The sequence below is a fragment of the Rhinopithecus roxellana genome, chromosome 11, assembly GCF_007565055.1.
Source record: "Rhinopithecus roxellana isolate Shanxi Qingling chromosome 11, ASM756505v1, whole genome shotgun sequence".
Lineage (NCBI taxonomy): Eukaryota > Metazoa > Chordata > Mammalia > Primates > Cercopithecidae > Rhinopithecus > Rhinopithecus roxellana.
Window position 1 is genome coordinate 40,787,731 of NC_044559.1, and position 21,785 is coordinate 40,809,515.

Consider the following 21,785-nt stretch of genomic DNA (forward strand, 5'->3'; position numbering starts at 1 on the left):
CCCAATGCATTGGTGCCAATGACATGGGGCTCACAGTCTCTGTTCGAAGACGATCCCACCATCCACTCTTCTGAGACCTTGATTTTTCAGTTGTCCCAGCTCTGTTGTGTGTCTAACTTCTCCTCTTGATTTATCCCGAGCAACATAAATATATCTTTAAGTTGATAGGCCTGGCGTGGTGGCTCACACCTGGATTCCCAGCACTTTGGGAGGCTGAGGTAGGTGGATCACGAGATCAGGAGTTCAAGACCAGTCTGACCAATGTGATGAAACCCTGTCTCTACTAAAAATACAAAACTTAGCAAGACATGGTGGTGGGCACCTGTAGTCCCAGCTACTCACGAGGCTGAGGCAGGAGAATCACTTGAACCCGGGAGGCGGAGGTTGCAGTGAGCCGAGATTGCGCCACTGCACCCCAGCCTGGATGACAGAGTGAGGCTCCATCTCAAAAAACAAACAAACAAACCAAAAAAACCATATCTATCTATCTATCTATCTATCCATCCATCCATTCATCCATTCATCCATCCATCCATCCATCCATCCATCCATCCATCCATCCATCTATCTATCTATCTTTAAGTTGTTCTCACCACTCTATCCTATTGTTGCCCCATCTCTCTCCTCCCTGCAAAATTAAACTTCTTAAAGGAGTTATCCACACTCACTGCCTCTACCTCCTCACTTCCTGTTCTGTTCCCTCTACCTCCTCACTTCCTGTTCTGTTCTAGTTCCTTTGGAATAGAGACCCATCTGGCTGGCTCTAGGGAGCTTCTTCCTGTAGGGACACACTGGCAACCAGGTGCAAATCTAGCAATAGATCCTCTGGGTCTGGATTTCCCTTTCTTTTCCAGAGTCCTTTCTAGCCCCTCTCCAGGCTGTCTCCCTCTTCCACATGGCCTCAGTCACCTGCTCTACACAAATCCGTTCCGACTTTCTGTATCTTCTCAGCCTCACCCCAGACCTCTTACCCAAGACGCTGAATGATAGCTGGCCTCATGGAAACCTGGAACAGAGGCTGCGAACTCGTCAGGATGGGCTCCTCCTCCTCTCTACCCTGCCCTCTCCTTCCTCATCTGTGTATGTGTGTGTGTGTGTGTGTGTGTGTGTGTGTGTGTCTGCTTCTCTCTGACCATCTCTGCCATTTCCCCCACTCTCTACTTACCCATCTGGCACCATCCCGTAATGACCACTCCAGCTTCAGTCAACTTCAGGATCTTTAGCCCAGCTCCTACCATCAGCAGATGCTCAAGAGATGGAACCTAATTAGCCTGGTAATTTCTTCAAGTGAGGAGACAAGTCATAGGTCACTGGCCTCAGATTACAGGATGTGACTCTTTAGGGCCACAGGATGGTGGACAGGACAGCCTCCCCTAGAGGTGGGGGGGAAAGCAGGCCACGAGAAGCAGCTTTGTATGCCTCCCATTCACGCCTCCACCCAGGGCATTGGCCTATGTGTTCAGCAGCCCGGAAACTGCTTTCACTGAGGTCATAAACAGTGTCTTTGTTGTTGAATCCAATGGACGGTATTCCTTTCTTCCTGTGTATAAATGTTCAGTGGCTTCTGGAGCTGTTGACCCTTTTCCTGCCCCCTTCCCTGTAACTCCCAAGAGATTTACCATCTTTAGTTTTCCTCTTGTATTTTGGCTATTTCCTTCCAGCCTATGTTGTGGGCTCCTCTTTCTCTGCCTGTGCTTTCAAAGCTGACCATCCCCTTGGTCTGGATTTTCCTTTCCTTTCCAGAGTCCTTTCTAGTCCCTCTCCAGGCCATCTGCCTCTTCCACATGGCCTTGGTCACCTGCTCTATACGAATCCGTTCCGACTTTCTGTATGTGCACGACCTCATCCCAGACCTCACCCAGCTGGACAGCTCCACCTAGACGTCCCACAGGTATCTCAAAGTCATTGTATGCACAGTGGCACTCCATCCCCCTTCTACCTTCTTCTCCCTGATGTTTCCTACTTCAGGAGATGGTGCCACCCAGTTGCCCAGGCCAGAAACAGCATCATGCTTAATACCTTCTTTCCTTCACGCTAAACCCAACCAAACACCAAACATGAAAGAATTGACAGGCCAGGTGCAGTGGATCACACCTGTAATCCCAGCACTTTGGGAGGCTGAGGTGGGTGGATCACCAGAGGTCAGGAGTTTGAGACCAGCCTGACCAACATGGTGAAACCCCATCTCACATACAAAAAATTAGCTGGGCATGGTGGTGTGTGCCTGTAATCCCAGCTACTTGTGAGGCTGAGGCAGGAGAATCACTTGAACCTGGGAGGCAGAGGTTTCAGTGAGCCGAGATTGTGCCACTGCACTCCAGCCTGGGCAACAAGAGCAAAACTCTTTTGCTCAAAAAAAAAAAAAAAAAAAAAAAATCGACAATAATCCCTTCATATATCAAATATCCAGTGTTCTACTTTCGGAGCTTCCATCTTTTCTTTTTCCTTCCTGCCACCACCATCATTCTTGGAGTCATTCTCCTAAACGGGCTCTTCACTTACAGTCTTCCAACCACCCAATCCAGTAACCCCCACTGAGTTACTCTCCCCATGGCCAGAGGGCTATTTTCCTGCCTCCTTCCTCCTTTTAAAAAGAAATGTGGTTTTGTCACAGGATCCTTGGGGTGTCATTTTTCCAGATGGAAAACCTCTGTGGCCAGCAGCGCCTTCTGCCTGAATATTGCTCCTGCCCACTGGGCTCATCCCATCCACTTGGCCCGGTAGGCTGTGTCGGGTCCCACACCTGCCAAGGGCAAGCCAGGCGTGGAGTGGTGGGTGTGTGGGCGAGCAAGCATGGGGTCTGGCCACTGTGCACAGCCAGGCATGCTGGCTGCTATGGTGGGACAAGCAGCTCCAGGTGCCACCACAGGTGATGGCTCCATGAAAAGCTGTGGCTGGACCAGATGTACTGCATGTGGCTTCTGCTGCAGGCGCCCATGTCTGAATGAGGGTAATGTGGTGGCACCTGCAAACCTGGAGATGCCAGGAACTGCAGAGCCCCAAAGAGCTGTCGCAGCCCTGGCATGGAGAGCCCCTAGGTCTGAGGTCCCCGAAGGGCCAGAGCTCTTCTCTTCTTGTTGCCTGCAATGTGGTGAGCCAGGGGGTTGTTTCAGCCCTGTTTGTGTTACAGTTCTTTCGGTACCACCATTCGGCAGGTCCCGAGTTCTTGTCATGCATCTAGGAAGAATGAGGTACACAGACAACTAGAGGGTGAGTGAGGTGGAGAGGAGCTTCATTGAGTGACAGAACAGCTCTCAGGAGACCCAAAGTGGCTAGCTCCTATTCACAGGCAGGTCATTCTGACGAGTCAAGGAGACCGAAGCAGGTAGCTCCTTCCTGCAGCTGGTAGTCCCAACGTTGGTCTGTAGCCCTCAGCAGAGAGGAGTCCCAGAGCAGGTAGCTCCTATCTGCAGGCAGGTCGTCCCAATGTCTGCAGCCCTCAGTGGAGAGGAGACCCAGAGGAGTTAGCTCCTATCTGCAGCAGGTCATCCCAAAGTCTCTGAGAGTCTGGTTGAGTTGAGGTTTTTTATGGGCTTCAGAAGGGAGAAAGTGTGTGCTGATTGGTCCATCGGTGGCCATGAGCGGGCCTGAAAAAAGCACCATAAGTTCTCACTTCAGGCTGCAGACTGCACCCAGAACTGACCACCCAGCCCCCATGATTTAGGCTCTCCCTGGCTTGAAGGTGGGGCTTCACTGGGGACCCACCTCTTTCCACCCAGAAGCCTGTCTGCCTCCTGCCACCATCTACATGTCACCCACCACACTCAGGCTGTTCATGCTGGGGGTTTCCTGAAGACCCATGCCGAGCCACCCTCACCACCCGCTTGGCCTCCCTCCCATGATCATTGGTGTCCAAAGTCTGGAGGGGGCCGAGGTGGCAGGGGACTGGTTTGTCAGCTCCACCCCAAGTGCATTCACACCCGGCTAGGTTTCAACAGCACATGGGCTTGGCCACAACTTTGCTCTGAATCAGAGCAGACACCAGGAGTGGGGACAGACCAGGCAGGGGGAGCAGGTGCTTCTGAGCCTTCAGGGGCAGGGGGTCTTCCTGGGTCCCCGAGAGGGCAAGGTTTCCTGGGTCTGCAGCTGCGGCTGGGCAGCTGCAGCTGTGCCTAGGAGTGCAGGGCTCCCACCTGTTCTTGGCGCCGGCTCTGTGGAGCGCACAGCCAGGGCTGTGCCTCTGCTACTGCAGCTGGTGTCTTCACAGCGGCTGCTCGAGATGGGCCGCCACTCCCGTCGGTTTTAGTACTTTCATATATACACAGACTCAAACCACTATAAAAAAAAAATAGAGGCAGGACAGTTTCAATATAAATACATACATTTGTTACTTTTTTTTTTTTTTTTTGAGATGGAGTTTTGCTCTTGCTGCCCAGGCTGGAGTGCGGTGGCGTGATCTTGGCTCGCTGCAACCTCCACCTCCCAGGTTCAAGCAATACTCCTGCCTCAGCCTCCCGAGGAGCTGGGATTACAGGCATGCATCACCATGCCAGGCTAATTTTGTATTTTTAGTAGAGATGGGGTTTCTCCATGTTGAACCCGCTGGTCTTGAACTCCCCACCTCAGGTAATCCACCTGCCTCGGCCTCCCAAAGTTCTGGGATTACAGGCACGAGCCACCGTGCCCTCTTTTGTTACTTTTAACATTTTTATTGTGCAGTTTGTTTGTTTTTTTTTTTTTTGAGACAGGGTCTCACTCTATTGCCTAGGCTGGAGTACAGTAGTGTGAACACTGCTCACTGCAGCCTCAACCTTTTGAGCTCAAGTAATCCTCTCGCCTTGGCCTCCTAAGCAACTGGGCCACCATGCCTGGCCTAATTTTTGTTTTTGTATACATGGGGTTTTGCCATGTTGCCTGGGCTGGTCTTGAATTCCTGGGCTCAAACCATTCCCCCACCACAGCCTCCCAAGTGCTGGGATTACAGGCTTGAGCCACCATACCCGAACTATTATGCGGAGTGTTGAACATTCATTAAAGAAGACAGAATATTATAATGTTCCTGTGTTCCCATCCTCCCAATCCCAACAACCGTCAACCCAAACCAGGCCTACTCCATCCCTATCCTAATCCACTCCCTCTCACATAATATTTTGAATCACATCCTATACAGCCTATCATTTCATTCATAAATATTTCAGTACGGATTTCTAAAAGATTAAGATTTTGGCCAGGTGAGGTGGCTCACACCTGTAATCCTAGCACTTTGGGAGGCCAAGGCAGGCAGATTGCCTGAGGTCGGGAGTTCAAGACCAGCCAGGACAACATGGCAAAACCCCATCTCTACTAAAACTACAAAAAATTAGCTGGGCACAGTGGCATACACCTGTAGTGCCAGGTACTTAGGAGACTGAGGCACAAGAATCGCTTGAGCCTGGGAGGTGGAGGTTGCAGTGAGCTGAGACTGCGCCACTACACTCTGGCCTGGGTGATAGAGACCCTATCTCAAAAAACAAACAAACAAACAAAGATTTTAAAAATACTATTACCATATCTGAAAGAATGAACAATAATTCCTTAATATAATCATTAAATATCTCATATTCAGGTTTCTAATTATCTCACAAATGTAACACATTTATGAAAAATTAGGATCTAATTTAATACCTATAGATTGTGATTGGTTGCTGTAGCTTTCAATGTCTTCCAATTTTAGTTTCTCTTTCTAGCTCTTTTTCTTTTCCTTGCAGTTTATTTACTGAAATTAAAACAAAACAAACAAACAAAAAACAAATATATTGTCTCTTCTGGAGAGTTTCCCACAGTCTGGATTTTGTCCATTGAATCCCCATGGTATCATTTAACAAGATCCCCAGCCTTTTGTATTTCCTATAAATTGGTAGAGTATCTTTTTTTCTGCAGCATCATTTTGTCAGACATGTAACATGAAGATCTTAAGGTTAATCGGTTTGCCTTAGTAGTTTAAGCTGCCTTGCTTGCCCAGAAAAGGGACCTGAAAAAAATAAAATAAACTTCCTGTACAAGTTTCTAAATTGGATCTACTGAAAGTCCTTTGTCAAGTCCCCCATTTTCCTTAGGCTAGAGCCCATGGGAGGGAATCACACGATTATTTCTTAAGCACTGTGACTGGTCAAGGGTTGAGCATGTGACCCAAGCTGGGCCAATCAGAGCCCTTTCCCAGCTTTTTCTGCATGAGCTGTGGGGACTCTGCTGTGGATTGATCCTAGGTGAGGTTCAGAGGGAAGCGTTTGCAAGTTTTATTGTTTCCACGAAGGGACTTCTGTTAGCAGGGATGGTTCTTAACTCTGGCTGTACAATCAGTGAGATTTCAAAAAAATACATAAACCCATGAAGGAAGCCAGGTACAAAAGGCCACATACTGTATGATTCCAATCATTTGAAATGCCCAGCAGGAGCATCTCCCTAGAGAAAGAAAGTAGCGGATGGACATGGTGGCTCACACCTGTAATCCCAGTACTTTGAAGGTGGAGGCGGGCGGATCATCTGAGGTCGGGAGTTCGAGACCAGCCTAACCAACATGGAGAAACCCCGTCTACTAAAAATACAAAAATTAGCCGGGCCTGGTGGCGCATGCCTATAATCCCAGCTACTCAGGAGGCTGAGCCAGGAGAATTGCTGGAACCCGGGAGGCGGAGGTTGTGGTGAGCCGAGATTGCACCATTGCACTTCAGCCTAGGCAGCAAGAGTGAAACTCCGTGAAGCCAAGAAAAGAAAGAAAGGAAGGAAGTAAGGAAAAAGGAAAGAAAATAAAGAAGCTTGGTGGTTGCCAGGAGCTGGGAGTTGGGGGCAATGAGAGGAATCTGATGGGTTTCTTTTTGCGGTGATGAAGATGTTCTGGAATTAGATAGTGGTGATAGTTGCCCAACTTTGTGAATATACTAAAAACTACTCAATTGTACACTTTAAAAAGGTGCATAGAAACAATACACTTGTAACAAAACAAGCCCACATTTACCCCAGACCCGTTAAATAAAAACTCTACAGGAGGGGCCCAGATATTGACAAATTTCTGAAGCTCCCCCAGGTGAGTCTAAAGAACAGTATCTGAAGACCACTGTTTGAGTAAAAAGCCTGCTCTGTCTTCAAGAAGTAGGAAGACTGGAGAGGGAGGTTTCAGATGCTTGCTTGACTTGTGTCTCTGTCTCTATCTCCTTTCCTCCTCTGGATCTCCTGACCTCGTAATCCGCTCGCCTCGGCCTCCCAAAGTGCTGGGATTACAGGAGTGAGCCGCCGCGCCCAGCGTATTTTTTTTTTTTTTAGACGGAGTTTCGCTCTTTTTGCCCAGGCTGGAGTGCGGCGGCACGATCTAGGCTCACTGCAACCTCCATCTCCCGGGTTCGAGCAATTCTCCTGCCTCAGCCTTCCAAGTAGCTGGGATTACAGGCATGCGCCACCACGCCCGGCTAATTTTGTGTTTTTAGTAGAGACAGGGTTTCTCCATGTTGGTCAGGCTAGTCTGGCGTACTCTTTTTTAAAAAAAGAAGTAATTAAAGTTAAATGAGAGCATAAGGATGGGGTCCTAAGCTAATGCAACCAGAGGAATGGGCACCAGGAACGTACCCCACACGGAGGAAAGACTGTCCGCAAGCCAAGGAACGAGGCTTCAGGAGGAACCAAACCTGCTGAACTTTGATCTTGGACTTTCAGGTTCCAGAACTGTGAGAAAATAAATTCCTGTTGTGTAAACCCCCCAGTCTATGATATTTTGTTATGGTCACCCTAGTAGATTAAAACAAGATCCAATCTAGCTGCTTCTGTAAGATGGCAAGAGGTAGACAATCATATCTATAATAATGATTAATTATAAATTAATTTATCCTATGTTGTGCCTCCTATTTTTTTCTTTTCTTTTTTTTTTTTTTTTAGACAGAGTCTCACTCTGTCACCCAGGCTGGAGTGCAGTGGTGCTATCTCAACTCACTGCAACCTCTATCTCTCAGGTTCAAGTGATCTCCTGCTTCAGCCTCCCGAGTAGCTGGGATTACAGGTGCTCACCACCATGACTGGCTAATTTTTGTATTTTTAGTAGAGACGGGGTTTCACCATGTTGGCCAGGCTGGTCTTGAACTCCTGGCCTCAAGTAATCCACCTGCCGTGGCCTCCCAAAGTGCTGGGATTACAGGTGTGAGTCACTGTGCCCAGCCTCTCTTATTCTTTTTATTGTGTTATTGCAATGTCTAGCAAAAATACTGAATAATATCAGGAATAACAAATATCCTTGTGTTCCTTGACTTAAAGAGAATGCTCCTGGCATTTCATGGATAAATATGATGTTTCCTGTTACTTTTTGAGAGCCACCTTTCTTCAAATTAATCAGTCTTGACAAATCGCCTTGCACCTGCCTGGCTGCTTAGACACGTCTCCTGTTGTTTCCTCCACACAATGGCTATGCTTCAGACAAAATAAACTACTGACCCTTTTCTGGACTTGCCATGATCTTTTGTGGTTCCATGTCTTTGTATATCCTTCTCTTCAAGCCATGAACACCCTCCCCAACTTCCAAATACCTGGTAGCTTAAAGAGAACCAGATAGAAGTTTAGTTCCTCTTTAGACCCTGGGTGTGGAGAAGATTTCTGCTTCTCTTCCTATTTGGAAGAACATTTTGAGGAAACACTTCCATCATCCTTCTCCTTTCCTTTAGTTGCTTCCTCCCAGGTGAGAGGTTGAAGATCTGGATGGGCCAGTCTCATTGGTGGGTAACTGGTCTTAAAGGCCAGGCCGCAGGTCTCACCCTTCTTACTTTGCCTGAGCTCAGATATAATGCTTCTGTGGGGTTAGCACCCCTTGGCAGGACCACCTCTGTGGCAGAAGAAGCGAGGATCTATCATTCTCTTTCTTCCAACTTCTCCACTATGACTGGATGGGTAGGTCCAGTGACTCCTGCCCTGTGAGTCTTCCTCTGTTCAGTTCAGTGGAAAAGGAGGATTATGTCTCCCTTAGGTCTAGGTTTAAGCCATGTTCAAATCCAGTTTTTACTAGAGCTTTGTGACAAGGTTGGTTTTCTGTTTCCTGCTTGGCTAGAGATCCTTGGACATATATTCTATTGGTGTGACTCTTAGAGTGGGGGTAGTGGGAGTGACTTCCTAGACCCTTCAACACTGAGTGTGTGCTCTCATCAACACTGAGTGTTTGCTGGATACATGAATGAATTGATTGATGTACCCCAGCCTTTCTCACCTTCAACGATAACTGTTGTTTACTGAGTGCCTTCTGTGAGCCAGGCATTATTATCTCATTACATCCTCCCAACAACCATATCAAATAAGAATTAACATTTCCATTTTATGAAAAAGGACATTTTATATTCCACTACCATATTAACTATCCTAAGGCAAATCACTGCTTTAAAAAAGTAGCAGTTTGGCTGAGCGTGCAATGGCTTATGACTATAATCCCAGCAGTTTGGGAGGCTGAGGTGGGAAGATCAGAAGTTCAAGATCAGCCTGGGCAATGTAGTGAAACCCCATCTCTACAAACAATTTCTTTAATTAGCCAGGCCCGCTACTCGGGAGGCTGAGGTGGGAGGATTGCTTGAGCCTAGGAGTTTGAGGCTGCAGTGGGCTATGATGTTGCCACTACACTCCAGCCTGGGCATCAAGGTAAGACTCTGTCTCTAGAAAGTAGACTGTGTTTCCCATCCTTCCTTGCATCTGGGCTTGGCTGTGGGAGGTAAGCAGAAGTGTGGGGTGCTACTCAAGATGTGTCCTCAAAGGGAGGGAGTGAGCTCCTTCTTTCCCCTTCCCATCCCAACGCTTAATGGATATGAAGCCTGGAGATCCATCTTGGATTATGCGGATGAGAGCCACCTTGTAGGGATAGTGGAAAGGAAGTGGAAGTAGCCTGATCCCAGATGCCCCCCAAAACCATTATATCAGTGTTCTACAGTCACCATAACAAACAATCACAAGCTAGGTGGCTTGAAACAATATAAAGTTATTCTCTCATAGTCCTGAAGGTTGGAAGTCTGAAATCAAGGTGTCAGCAGGGCCATGCTCCCTCTGAAGGCTCCAGGGAAGAATCCTTCCTGCCTCTTCCAGCTTCTGGTGGTCCCAGGTGTTCCTTGCCTTGTGGCAGCATCACTGTAATCTCTGCCCCCATCTTCACATGACCTTTTTTTTGTGTGTGTTCCTCTACGTCCTCTCCTTTCCTTATAAAGACACCAGTCGTTGGATTTAGGGTCCACCCTAAGTTCAGGATGAGTTCATCTCCAAATCCTTAACTAATTACATCTGTAGGGACCCTGTTACCAAGTAAAGTTGCATTCTGAGATTCTGGGTGGATATGAATTTTTGGGAGATCCTATTCAACCCACGACAACTACCATATGAGCTCTAAGCTGCCTACATACAGCTGTTCAAGAAAGGAAACAAGAACTGCTTTATCTGTTGATACCGTTATTATCTGGGGTCTCTGAACCCATATCCCAACCAACAGAGTCATCTTAGAGGGAATGCCTGTGGAGCCTGCCAGTGACTGCTTTTGGGTGACTGCCTACCCCACTCACAGCAGGGGCTGGAGGGCGGCAAGACCCTCCTCCAGTGACCATATTATGGGGCCACAAGCACACACTTAATCCAAGCTAAAGTAGTAATATTTTCTCTTGAGGGGATTGAGACTTTAGGGAATTAGCCTGAGAGACAGCCAATACCTGAACTTACTTGGATTGAGTGGAGAAAAAATTAATTTATGGATTATGGGATAGTTACCTTCTGTTTATCATGTGAAGAGAGAAGCAGAGAAAACTGATCTCTACATGAGAAAAAAAAGAAACAGATGTTCCAAGAGGGGAAGAGATGTGACTCTGACAGGGCGTCTCAGTGGTTCTCATTCTTGGTTCTGGGGCTGACCCGAGGCTTGGCTGCATTTGTACTGACTGCTTAGCATGAGTCAGGGCCAAGTGCTTCACCTGCATTACTTGGTATTTGGTCCAAATAATATACCCTAGACCGGGCGTGGTGGCTCGTGCCTGTAATCCTGGCCCTTTGGGAGGCCAAGGTGGGCAGATCACTTGAGCTCAGGAGTTGAGACCAGCCTGGGCAACATGGTGAAATCCCATCTCTACAAAAAGTACAAAAATTAGCTGAGCATGGTGGCGTGTGCCTTTAGTCCCAGCTACTTGGGAAGCTGAGATGGGAGGATTGCTTGAGCCAGGAGGCAGAATTTGCGGTGAGCCACGATCGTGCCCCTGCACTCCAGCCTAGACGACAGAGCGAGACCCTGTCTCAAAACAAAACAACAACAACAACGAAAACCAATCTCTCCTAGCTTCTGCAATGTTTCAGTGGCTTAACACAATGCGAGTTTATTTCTTGGCTCACATGAAGTCCATATGGGTCAGGCAGCCCCCTTCTAGCTTGTACCACTATCATCTGGAATAGTGGTCTGTAAGGTTGCTGGAATAGAGAAAGAAAGAGATAGAGGAGATATAGTTCCTCTTCTTCTCTTTTTGAGATTGCCATTTTCTTCTCTTTTTGAGATTGCCATTTGTAGAAAACTATACACATTTTCCCTACCTTGCTTTTTTCTTTTTTTTTAATTATGGGAAAATATGCATAACATGATATTTACTGTGTTAACCTTTTTTTTTTTTTTAGAGGGTGTCTCTCTCTTTATTTTATTCTGTAATTATATAAAATATCTACACAATTTCAAAATGTAATCTACAAAGCAAGGTATATTCAAATAAGTCTAGCTTATATCCCTGTGTTTTCTACCCTGTTGCCTCTTTTCCACTATAGTTAACAATTTAAAATTTAAATCTATTTTTCTTTGTAATATATAAGTAATAATATATCTAGATTTATCTCCCTCCTTACTCAAAACTATACACATTTTCCCTACCTTGCTTTTTTCTTTTTTTTAAATTATGGGAAAATATGCATAACATGATATTTACTGTGTTAACCTGTTTTTTTTTTTTAGACAGTGTCTCTCTCTGTCACCCAGGCTGAAGTGCAGTGGCGCGATCATGGCTCACTGCAACCTCCACCTTCCTGGCTCAAGCAATTCTCCTGCCTCACTCAGCCTCCCGAGTAGCTGGGACTACAGGCACATGCCACAACACCCAGCTAATTTTTGTATTTTGGTACAGATAGGATTTCACCATGTTGGCCAGGCTGGTCTTGAACTCCTGACCTCAGGTGATCCACCCGCCTCGGCCTCCCAAAGTGCTGGGTTAATAGGCATGAGCTACCGCACCTGGCTGGATTCTTTCTTTCTAACTGGTAATATTCTTGTGCTGCTTTTCAAAATTAGAATTAGAATATTGGCATTAAAAGAACCCTGAATCCAGAGTTGAGTCGATCTTCTAATTTAACTTTCTCTAGACCACATATTTATGTCAGTCAACATTTATTAGACAAAGTGCACTGAGCACTTAGGATGCATCAAGAACTGTTGGGATTGTGGGGATACAACATTGTATAAAATTTGCTTCCACTCTAATTAGTTAGAACATCAGATTGTAATTACTTGTTTGACCTATGACCCAAGTGTTTTATTATTAGATTGTGCTACTGACTGAAATCTTATGCGTATACCATGAGCATATTTTTGAGTTGTACAATTTCACTTCCTCTTTCTTTCTCAAGAATGACCACTTTTACTGTTGGTAATACAAATTTCCCCTTTTGTTCTTTGTATTTCTTTTTTCATAAAATTAAATCAGGAAGCCTCATTTCACAGATTTCGTGAAATCGTCTACCATCTACTCAGAAAAATGACACCTCAAACCTTTTAAGCACCAGAATAACTAAATCTATACTTGCAGTGAGCCGAGATCACACCACTGCACTCCAGCCTGGGCAACAGAGACCCTGTCTCAAAAATAAAAATAAATAAATAAATCCATACTTGATGGCCCGGAGCCTACGATTTGACATTAATATGCAGCACAAGAGATCAGCAAGTATGGCAGGGATATGAAGATATCTTATATGAAGGTGGCATTAGATATAAAGAAGGAATTGGAGTTGTATTCAGGTAACCAGGACACTTGGGTTCCAGTGCCAGGTCCTCCCACAAATTAACTGGAATACTTTGGACAAATTCCCTAAACCTTAGCTCTTCATCTGTAAAATGGTGCTGCTAAACTAACTGAAAGTCCCTTTTCATATTAAATTTCTACACTTTTATGATTCTAGAGAGAACCATAAGAAAGAGAGAGTGGGCTGGGCGCGGTGGCTCAAGCCTGTAATCCCAGCACTTTGGGAGGCCGAGATGGGCAGATCACGAGGTCAGGAGATCGAGACCATCCTGGCTAACACGGTGAAACCCCGTCTCTACTAAAAAATACAAAAAGCTAGCCAGGCGAGGTGGCGGGCGCCTGTAGTCCCAGCTACTCGGGAGGCTGAGGCAGGAGAATGGCGTGAACCCGGGAGGCAGAGCTTGCAGTGAGCTGAGATCTGGCCACTGCACTCCAGCCTGGGCGACAGAGCGAGACTCCGTCTCAAAAAAAAAAAAAAAAAAAAAAAAAAGAAAGAGAGAGTGAAATAGCTGGGACAATTAGGAAACTGAAGAAGAGGGGAAAAAATGGGGGCAAAGGAAAATTCTAAGAACAAAGAAGGCAATAAAAATAATTCAGAACAGCAGAAAGCAAGAGAGTAAAGTAAAATATGGTAAAAAGGAGAAAATAAAACATTAAATATTTTCTTGGAATTGCAAAGATAAATCACATGAGATTTCATTTTTAAGTCCAAAGAGAAAGAAGGAATCTGGTTATTTGTATTTCTCTTGCATTAAGAGACAATCTTCAGGAGTTATTTTGACTTGTCTCTCTATGGTTTCGCAATTCTAAAGAAAAAAAAAAAAGCCGGGTGCGGTGGCTCACGCCTGTAATCCCAGTACTTTGGGAGGCTGAGGTGGGTGAATCACGAGGTCAGGAGTTCGAGACCAGCCTGGTCAACATGGTGAAACTCTGTCTCTACTAAAAATACAAAAAATTAGCCGGACGTGGTGGCGCATGCCTGTAATCCGAGCTACTCAGGAGGCTGAGGCAGAAGAATCGCTTGAACCCTGGAGGTGGAGGTTGTAGTGAGCCAAGATTGAGCCACTGCTACTCCAACTCCAGCCTGGGCGACAGAGCTAGACTTCGTCTCAAAAAAAAAAAAAAAAAAAAAAAAAAAGGCCAGGTGCGGTGGCTCAAGCCTGTAATCCCAGCACTTTGGGAGGCCGAGACGGGCGGATCACGAGGTCAGGAGATCGAGACCATCCTGGCTAACACGGTGAAACCCCGTCTCTACTAAAAATACAAAAAACTAGCCGGGCGAGGTGGCGGGCTCCTGTAGTCCCAGCTACTCTGGAGGCTGAGGCAGGAGAATGGCCTAAACCCGGGAGATGGAGCTTGCAGTGAGCTGAGATCCGGCCACTGCACCCCAGCCTGGGCAACAGAGCAAGACTCTGTCTCACAAAAAAAAAAAAAAAAGGGAGAGAGCTGATGTCTACCTGTTTGAGTTGTCAGATTGTTAAAACTAGCACATAGCAGTTGTTGAGTGAATAGAAGCTTTTGTAGGAGAGGGTGGAGAAAGAATATTGTGGGGTGAAAGGAGGTAGCTGGGGTCAGGAATGAATCATTGAATTTTGTTGGGCTGCTTCCAGGCTCAGAAAGAATGCTTACATTTAATGATTTCATCCAACCTCCAAACAACGCCCGTGACAGAAACAGATCAGGGGAATAATGCTTAGCTCTCAGCCACCTGACTTCCATGACAATGGGTCCCTGTTGTCGGGTGTTGTGTGAGTGGCTTATTCTGGTTCTGTTGGTAGGTCAAAAATTTGCTGAGGTGCAGAAGCAGCACTGTACAAACGGGAAACAGTGGCTCCTGAACAAACAGCTGCTTGGTACAAAAGAAAAGAAGGAAGCTTCTGTTCCTGGCCTTTCTCATCCCGTCCTCTCTACTCTTTTCACCTGTCCTAGTTTTGTTGCTCTTGGGGTCAGAAGTAGGGTGCATCTGTCTGTAGCTTACCCTTTACCCTCTTACGGTCCATGAGACCTTGGCAAGTTCCTTTTGTGCTCCGCCCCTCATTTTCCATGCCCCTAAATGGAAATGGTCATGTGTATTAAACAGACTGATGGTGTCTACCACAGTCTTAAGCAGAATGGAAGCTCAAATATGTTGATTATTCTTACTATATGTTTTTCCGTCTGTGAACATCCCTCTCCTTTCCTTCTAAAGAATACATGAACTGTTTAGAACAAAACACTCCATTTCAGGACAAGTTTCCTCTAAAAAAAACAAAAACAAAAACAAAAAAACGCTGTTACCAGCTTCAAGGATGGGGATGTGAAAATGTTGTAATGGAAAAACTGCATATAGAGAGACAGTCTGTGAGATGGTAAGTTTCAAGTCATAGAATCATGAGTCTTAGAGATGGGAAGAACATCTAGAGAGAGCTTATTGAGAAAGACATTCCGGGCTATTTCAACAGTAAAGATGATGCTATCTCCATTTTTGGGGGGAGAGTCATGGCCTTTGGTAGTTTTAAGTGTATTTACCACTAGGTAGTAATATCTTGTTTTCAAACTGATTGTTGCTGATTGAATCATGTCCCCTTAAAGATTTGCTCAAGTCCTAATCCCTGGTACCTATGAATGTGATTTTACTTGGAAATAGATCCTTTGTAGATCTAAAAAAGTTAAGATGAGGTTTTACTGGAACACTAGTTCAATGACTGGTACCTTTATAAGGGGAGAAAAATTTGAACACTGATACAGACACAGACATACAGGGAGAGTGCCGTGTGGCAAATGAGACAGAAATTGGAGTGATATATGTACAAGCCAAGGAACACCAAGAATTGCAGGCAGCCTCCAGACGCTGGAAAAGGCAAGGAAGGATTCTCTCCTGGAGGCTTCAGAGGGAGCCTGGCCCAGCCAACACCTTGATTTTGGATTTCTAGCCTCCAGAATTGTGAGAAAATACATTTCTGTTGTTTACCGCAACCCACTTTATGGTCATTGTTACAGCAGCCCTAGAAAACCAATACGCTGATCAAATGACCACATCTCTTTGTCCCCTCTCTTATTTTATTTATTTATTAATTCACTTATGTTTTATACAGATGGGGTCTCACTATGTTGCCGAAGCTGGTCTCAAACTCCTGGGCTCAAGTAATCCTCCCACCTCAGCCTCCCAAAGTGCTGGAATTACAGGCATGAGCCACTGTGCCCAGCCCCTTCTCTTATTGTAATCAGTAGACTAATCCTGGTTCTCAATAGCCTTGAGATTTCTGATGGAAATTGTAATATCATTATTAACATATTTTTTTGTTTTGTTTTTTTGAGACAGAGTCTCGCACTGTTGCCCAGGCTGGAGTGCAGTGGTACGATCTTGGCTCACTGCAAGCTCCGCCTCTTGGGTTCACACCATTCTCCTGCCTCAGCCTCCTGAGTAGCTGGGACTACAGGCGCCCACCACAGCGCCCAGCTATTTTTTATATTTTTAGTAGAGACGGGGTTTCACCGTGTTAGCCAGGATGGTCTCCATCTCCTGACCTCGTAATCTTCCCAAAGTGTTGGGATTACAGGCGTGAGCCACTGTGCCCAGACAATATATTCTATTTTTACATTAAAATAAAATATATTTGGATTGGGGAAACCTTCTGACGACTGAGTTGGTAAGCTCCTAGGAAAGACAGAAACTTACCCTCCAGGCACTGTCCTGCGCAGCTACCAGATGCTGCAGGGAGAACTAGGCATCCCCCAACGATGTGACGCTTCAGTTTCACCATCTGTGAACGCTGCTGATATTTCCTTCCTGCTACTTCAGAATAAAAATACGTCTTTAAAGTATTTTGAGCTCTATGGAGCCTGCTATAGAAAATTAGAGGTAGCATCATGATAATCTTCCTTCATCTCCTTTTTTTTTGAGTCTCACTAGGTCGCCCAGGGGGCTGCTTTTTTTTTTTTCTTTTTTTTTCTTTTTTTTTCTTTTTTGACTTCCCTTCTTCTGAACTTGCTATTCACATCTTGTCTTCAAGACATTTTCTCCTTGGTACCTAGCAATAGTTTTTGTTCTGATGTCATTGGTGATTCCACACCTATGGAAAGGTGTTATTTTCCATTTTATCAGGAACTCAGGTATTTATTCCAATCGGTTCGTAGCAGAGAAGAATATTTCTTTTGACTATTCCTGCTCTTGTTAGGTTGTAAAGATAAGTAGAATGGGATGCCTCGCTAGCGCTGTGAGCTGTTGTTGTTGTTTATAATATGTGAAATTGATGTAAACCCTCCCGACTTCAAGTTTTTGAAACCTCCCACTACTGCAATGAGTCAGATAGAACCAGGAACTGACACTAAGCTGATGACCCGAAAAGGGATCCTTTGCTGAATTACACCATCATTAGTGAGAAACTCCCTGATCTCCTACTTGCTAACTCCAAGGAAGGTTCTATTTTGCCAGTTGAAAAAGAAACCCAGCCACAGGTGGTGGCGTATGCCTATAATTCCAGCACTTTGGGAGGCTGAGGCAGAAGGATCACTTGAGGCCCAGAGTTCAAGACCAGCCTGGGCAACATAGTGAGACCTTGTCTTTACAAAAATAGATAGGGATATTTTTGTATGTTTCCTTTCTGGCTCCATTATAACCTTCTTCTAGAGCGTCTTTGTCCTCAAACCCTAAGGAAAATATGAATAGCTGTTTGGTTTTGTTTTTCAGTGCATACAATCTTTGGGCTCTTATTCTGTCTGTAAAATCTAGACATTTTTGTTGCTCATTGCTCACCTTCTTAATTTTTTTTTTTTTTTTTTTTTTTTTTTTTTTGTGAGACAGAGTTTTGCTCTGTTGCCCAGGCTGGAGTGCAATGGCATAATCTTGGCTCACTGCAACCTCTGCCTCCTGGGCTGAAGCGATTCTCCTGCCTCAGCCTCCCAAGCAGCTGGGATTACAGGTGCCTGCCATCCAACTAATTTTTGTATTTTTAGTAGAGATGGGGTTTCACCATGTTGACCAGGCTGGTCTCGAAGTCCTGTGATCCGCCCACCTCAGCCTCCCAAAGTGCTGGGACTATAGGCGTAAGCCACCGCACCCAGCCACCTTCTTAATATTTTTAAGAGGAAGATACTTTCTCACATTGGGTGTTGATTATGATTGACGTTTTTGTGATTTAAAAAAAAAACCTGTTTATTCTCAGTGTGCTTACTCAGTCAGAGAGTCTGAGTATTATTTTTAGCACACGGCAAACATGTTATTTTAGATTAGACTAATAAAGAAACTATGTCAGTTTCTTGACTTTTTTTTCCACTTTCTCAGTTAAAACATATTTTCAAGATGTCTCTGAAAGGATCTTATTGATTGATTGACTGAGACTGGGTCTTGCTCTGTCGCCCTGGCTGGAGCTCAGTGGCACAATCATAGCTCACTGTAGCCTTGATTTCAAGTGACCTTCCAGCCTCAGCTTCCCAAGTAGCTGGGACTACAGGCATTTGCCACTACACCTGGCTGATTTTTTTTTTTTTTTAATTTAGTAGATACAAGGTCTCGCTTTGTTGCCTAGGCTGGTCTTGAACTCCTGAGTTCAAGCAATCCTCCCACCTGGGCTTCCCAAAGTGATGGGATTATAGGTGTGAGCCACTGTGTCTGGCCTGAATCATTTTTAATAGGCACTCCCATTTATCCAAGAACCTTAAGAGTGTATCAGTCATGAATAGGTTGTTGCAAGCATCTGGTTTCTATATGTCTATATTATTTCACCAAGAGTATATCAGTCATGAATAGGCTGTTGCAAGCATCTGGTTTCTATATGTCTATATTATTTCATATATTTCATATTGTGCATAGGGAAGGGACTCCACATTTTGTAGGGCAATTTGGATAGGCCCTAAGGTAGGGAATGATGGGGGGAGGAGGGAAGAGCAGGTAAGCTGATGATAAGATCTTTGGCTGGTGTTATGGGCTGAACTGTGCCTTCCTGAAATCTACATGTTGAAGTCCAAACCCCCAAGTACCTCAGACTGTGACTGGGTTTGAAGACAGGGCTCTTAAAGAGCTGATTAAGGTAAAATGAGGTCAATAGGTTGGGCCCTAATACAATATGACTGATGTCCTTGTATGAAGAGAAGATCAGGACACACACAACACATAAACCTGAGATAATTATGTGAGGACTCAGCAAGAAGAGGCCAATGGTAAGTGAAGGAGACAGACTGCAGAAGAAATCAACCCTGCCAACACCTTGATCTTGGACTTTGATATGGTTTGGCTGTGTCCCTACCAAAATCTCATCTTGAACTGTAGCTCCCAAAATCCCCATATGTTGTGGGAGGGGCCCAGTGGGAGGTAATTGAATCATGGGGGTGGTTACCTCCATGCTGTTCTTGTGAGAGCAAGTGAGTTCTCACGAGATCTAATAGCTTTTTTTTTTTTTTTTTGAGACGGAGTCTCCCTCTGTGGCCCAGGCTGGAGTGCAGTGGCCGGATCTCAGCTCACTGCAAGCTCCGCCTCCTGGGTTCACGCCATTCTCCTGCCTCAGCCTCCCGAGTAGCTGGGACTACAGGCGCCCACCACCACACCCGGCTAGTTTTTTGTATTTTTTTAGTAGAGACGGGGTTTCACCGTGTTAGCCAGGATGGTCTCAATCTCCTGACCTCGTGATCCGCCAGTCTTGGCCTCCCAAAGTGCTGGGATTACAGGCTTGAACCACCGCGCCCGGCAATAGTTTTTTTATAAGGGAATTTTCCCTGCTTCACTCTGCTTCTCCTTGCTGCTGCCATGTGAAGGACATGTTTGCTTTCCCTTCCGTCATGATTATAACTTTCCTGAAACCTCCCCAGCTCTGCAGAACTGTGAGTCAATTAAACTTCTTTCCTTTATAAATTATCCAGTCTCATGTATGTCCTTGTAGCAGTGTAAGAATGGACTAATACAGACTTCTAGCATCCAAAAGTGTGAGGATGTAAATTTCTCTTGGCTAAGCCTGCCACTCTGTCACACTTTGTCAGTTAGACTGCAGCTTGAGCAGTCTAAGACAGCTGGGTGCTGGCCACATGATCTTCCCCATTCTGGAGCTCAGCTTGAAGGGTAGGGGAGGGGCGGGGAGGAGGATGAATGACAAAGCCATCTATTTGGCCATCTGCTTCATACAGCTTTGAGAGCTAGGAGCAAGTCGTCAGATACAGGTTGGCTGCAGAGTTGGAGCCTTCTTGAGAGCAGGGAAGGGGAGAGGAAGTACGAATAACAATAAAACATACTCAGGTAGTGGGGGCAGTGGGAGAGGCTGCAAATAGTCACTATTTAACAGTTTGGCTGCTGTCATACTTCATTCCCTCATGCTGATGTTTTACTTTTCCTTAAGAGTAAATAGATCTGTACTCTTTAAAAATAGAAGGAAACAATATGATTAATTTAGACAGGCTTCTATTACTCTCTACATGGCCTTTTCTTTCTGAGTGACTATATTAGTCCATTTTCATGCTGCTGATAAAGACATACCTGAGACTGGGTAATTTTTTTTTTTTTTTTTTTTTTTTTTTTTTTTTTTGAGACGGAGTCTCGCTCTGTTGCCCAGGCTGGATGGAGTACAGTGGCTGGATCTCAGCTCACTGCAAGCTCCGCCTCCCGGGTTTACGCCATTCTCCTGCCTCAGCCTCCCGAGTAGCTGGGACTACAGGCGCCTGCCACCTCGCCCGGCTAGTTTTTTGTATTTTTTAGTAGAGACGGGGTTTCACCGTGTTAGCCAGGATGGTCTCGATCTCCTGACCTCGTGATCCGCCCGTCTCGGCCTCCCAAAGTGCTGGGATTACAGGCTTGAGCCACCGCGCCCGGCCGAGACTGGGTAATTTATAAAGAAAAAGAGGTTTAATGGACTCACAGTTCCTCGTGGCTGGGGTGGGGCTCACAATCATGGTGAAAGGTGAAAGGCACGTTTTACATGGTGGCAGGCAAGAGAGAATGAGAGCCAAGTGAAAGGGAAAACTGCTTATAAAACCATCAGATCTCGTGAAACTTATTCACTAGCATGAGAACAGTATGGGGGAAACCACCCCCATGATTCAACTGTTTCTCACTGGGTTCCTCCCGCAACACACGGGAATGATGGGAGCTACAATTCAAGATGAGATTGGGGACACAGCCACACCATATCAGTGACATAGGAATTGGTATATTAAAGGGAGCAGTAGAAGCCATTCAAAAAAAGGTACAATCCCCCTTGGGCACGTTTACTGGGTTAGTGTTCTCCCCACATTCCTGTCCACCAGCAACCTGTGAATGTGACCTTATTTGGAGATAGGGCTTTTGGCAGATGTAATTAGTCATTAAAATGAGATCCTACTGGATTAGGGGGGTGGGTGGGCTCTACATCCAATTTGACTGGTGCCCTTATAAGAAGAAGAGAACTGGGTGGGTGCGGTAGCTCACACCTGTAATCTCAGCACTTTGGGAGGCCAAGGCTAGAGGATCTTTCGAGCCCAGGAATTTGAGACTAGTCTGGGCAACATAGGGAGGCCCTACCTTTCCAAAAAAATAAATAAGCCAGGCATGATGGCATATGCCTGTGGTCCCAGCTATTTGGGAGGCTGAGGTGGGAAGATTTCTTGAGCCCAGGAGGTTGAGGCTGTGGTAAGCTGTGATGACACCACTGCACTCCAGCCTGGGAAACAGAGTGAGACCCCATCTCTTAGGAAAAAAAAAGAAGAATGGAACTGAGAGAGACACGTGCAGACAGACAGGAGGAAAATGCCATGTGACAGTGGAGGCAGACATTGGAATGATGCAGCCACATGCGAAGGAACGCCAAGGGGTTGCCAGAAGCCATGAGAAACTAGGAAGAGGCAAGGAAGGATCCTCCCCCACTGCCTTCAGAGAGCACA

General features: G+C 45.7%; 1 long non-coding RNA gene across 1 annotated transcript; it reads right to left on the reverse strand.

The window, feature by feature from the left end:
* Nucleotides 1-3,041: 3,041 nt before the first annotated feature.
* Nucleotides 3,042-17,166, reverse strand: LOC115900471. Its single transcript, XR_004060150.1, has 3 exons — nt 16,624-17,166; nt 4,134-4,275; nt 3,042-3,587 (listed from the first exon to the last, which is right to left on the reverse strand). It is a non-coding gene; the product is annotated as an uncharacterized LOC115900471 (long non-coding RNA).
* Between the last annotated feature and the right edge of the window lie 4,619 nt (nt 17,167-21,785).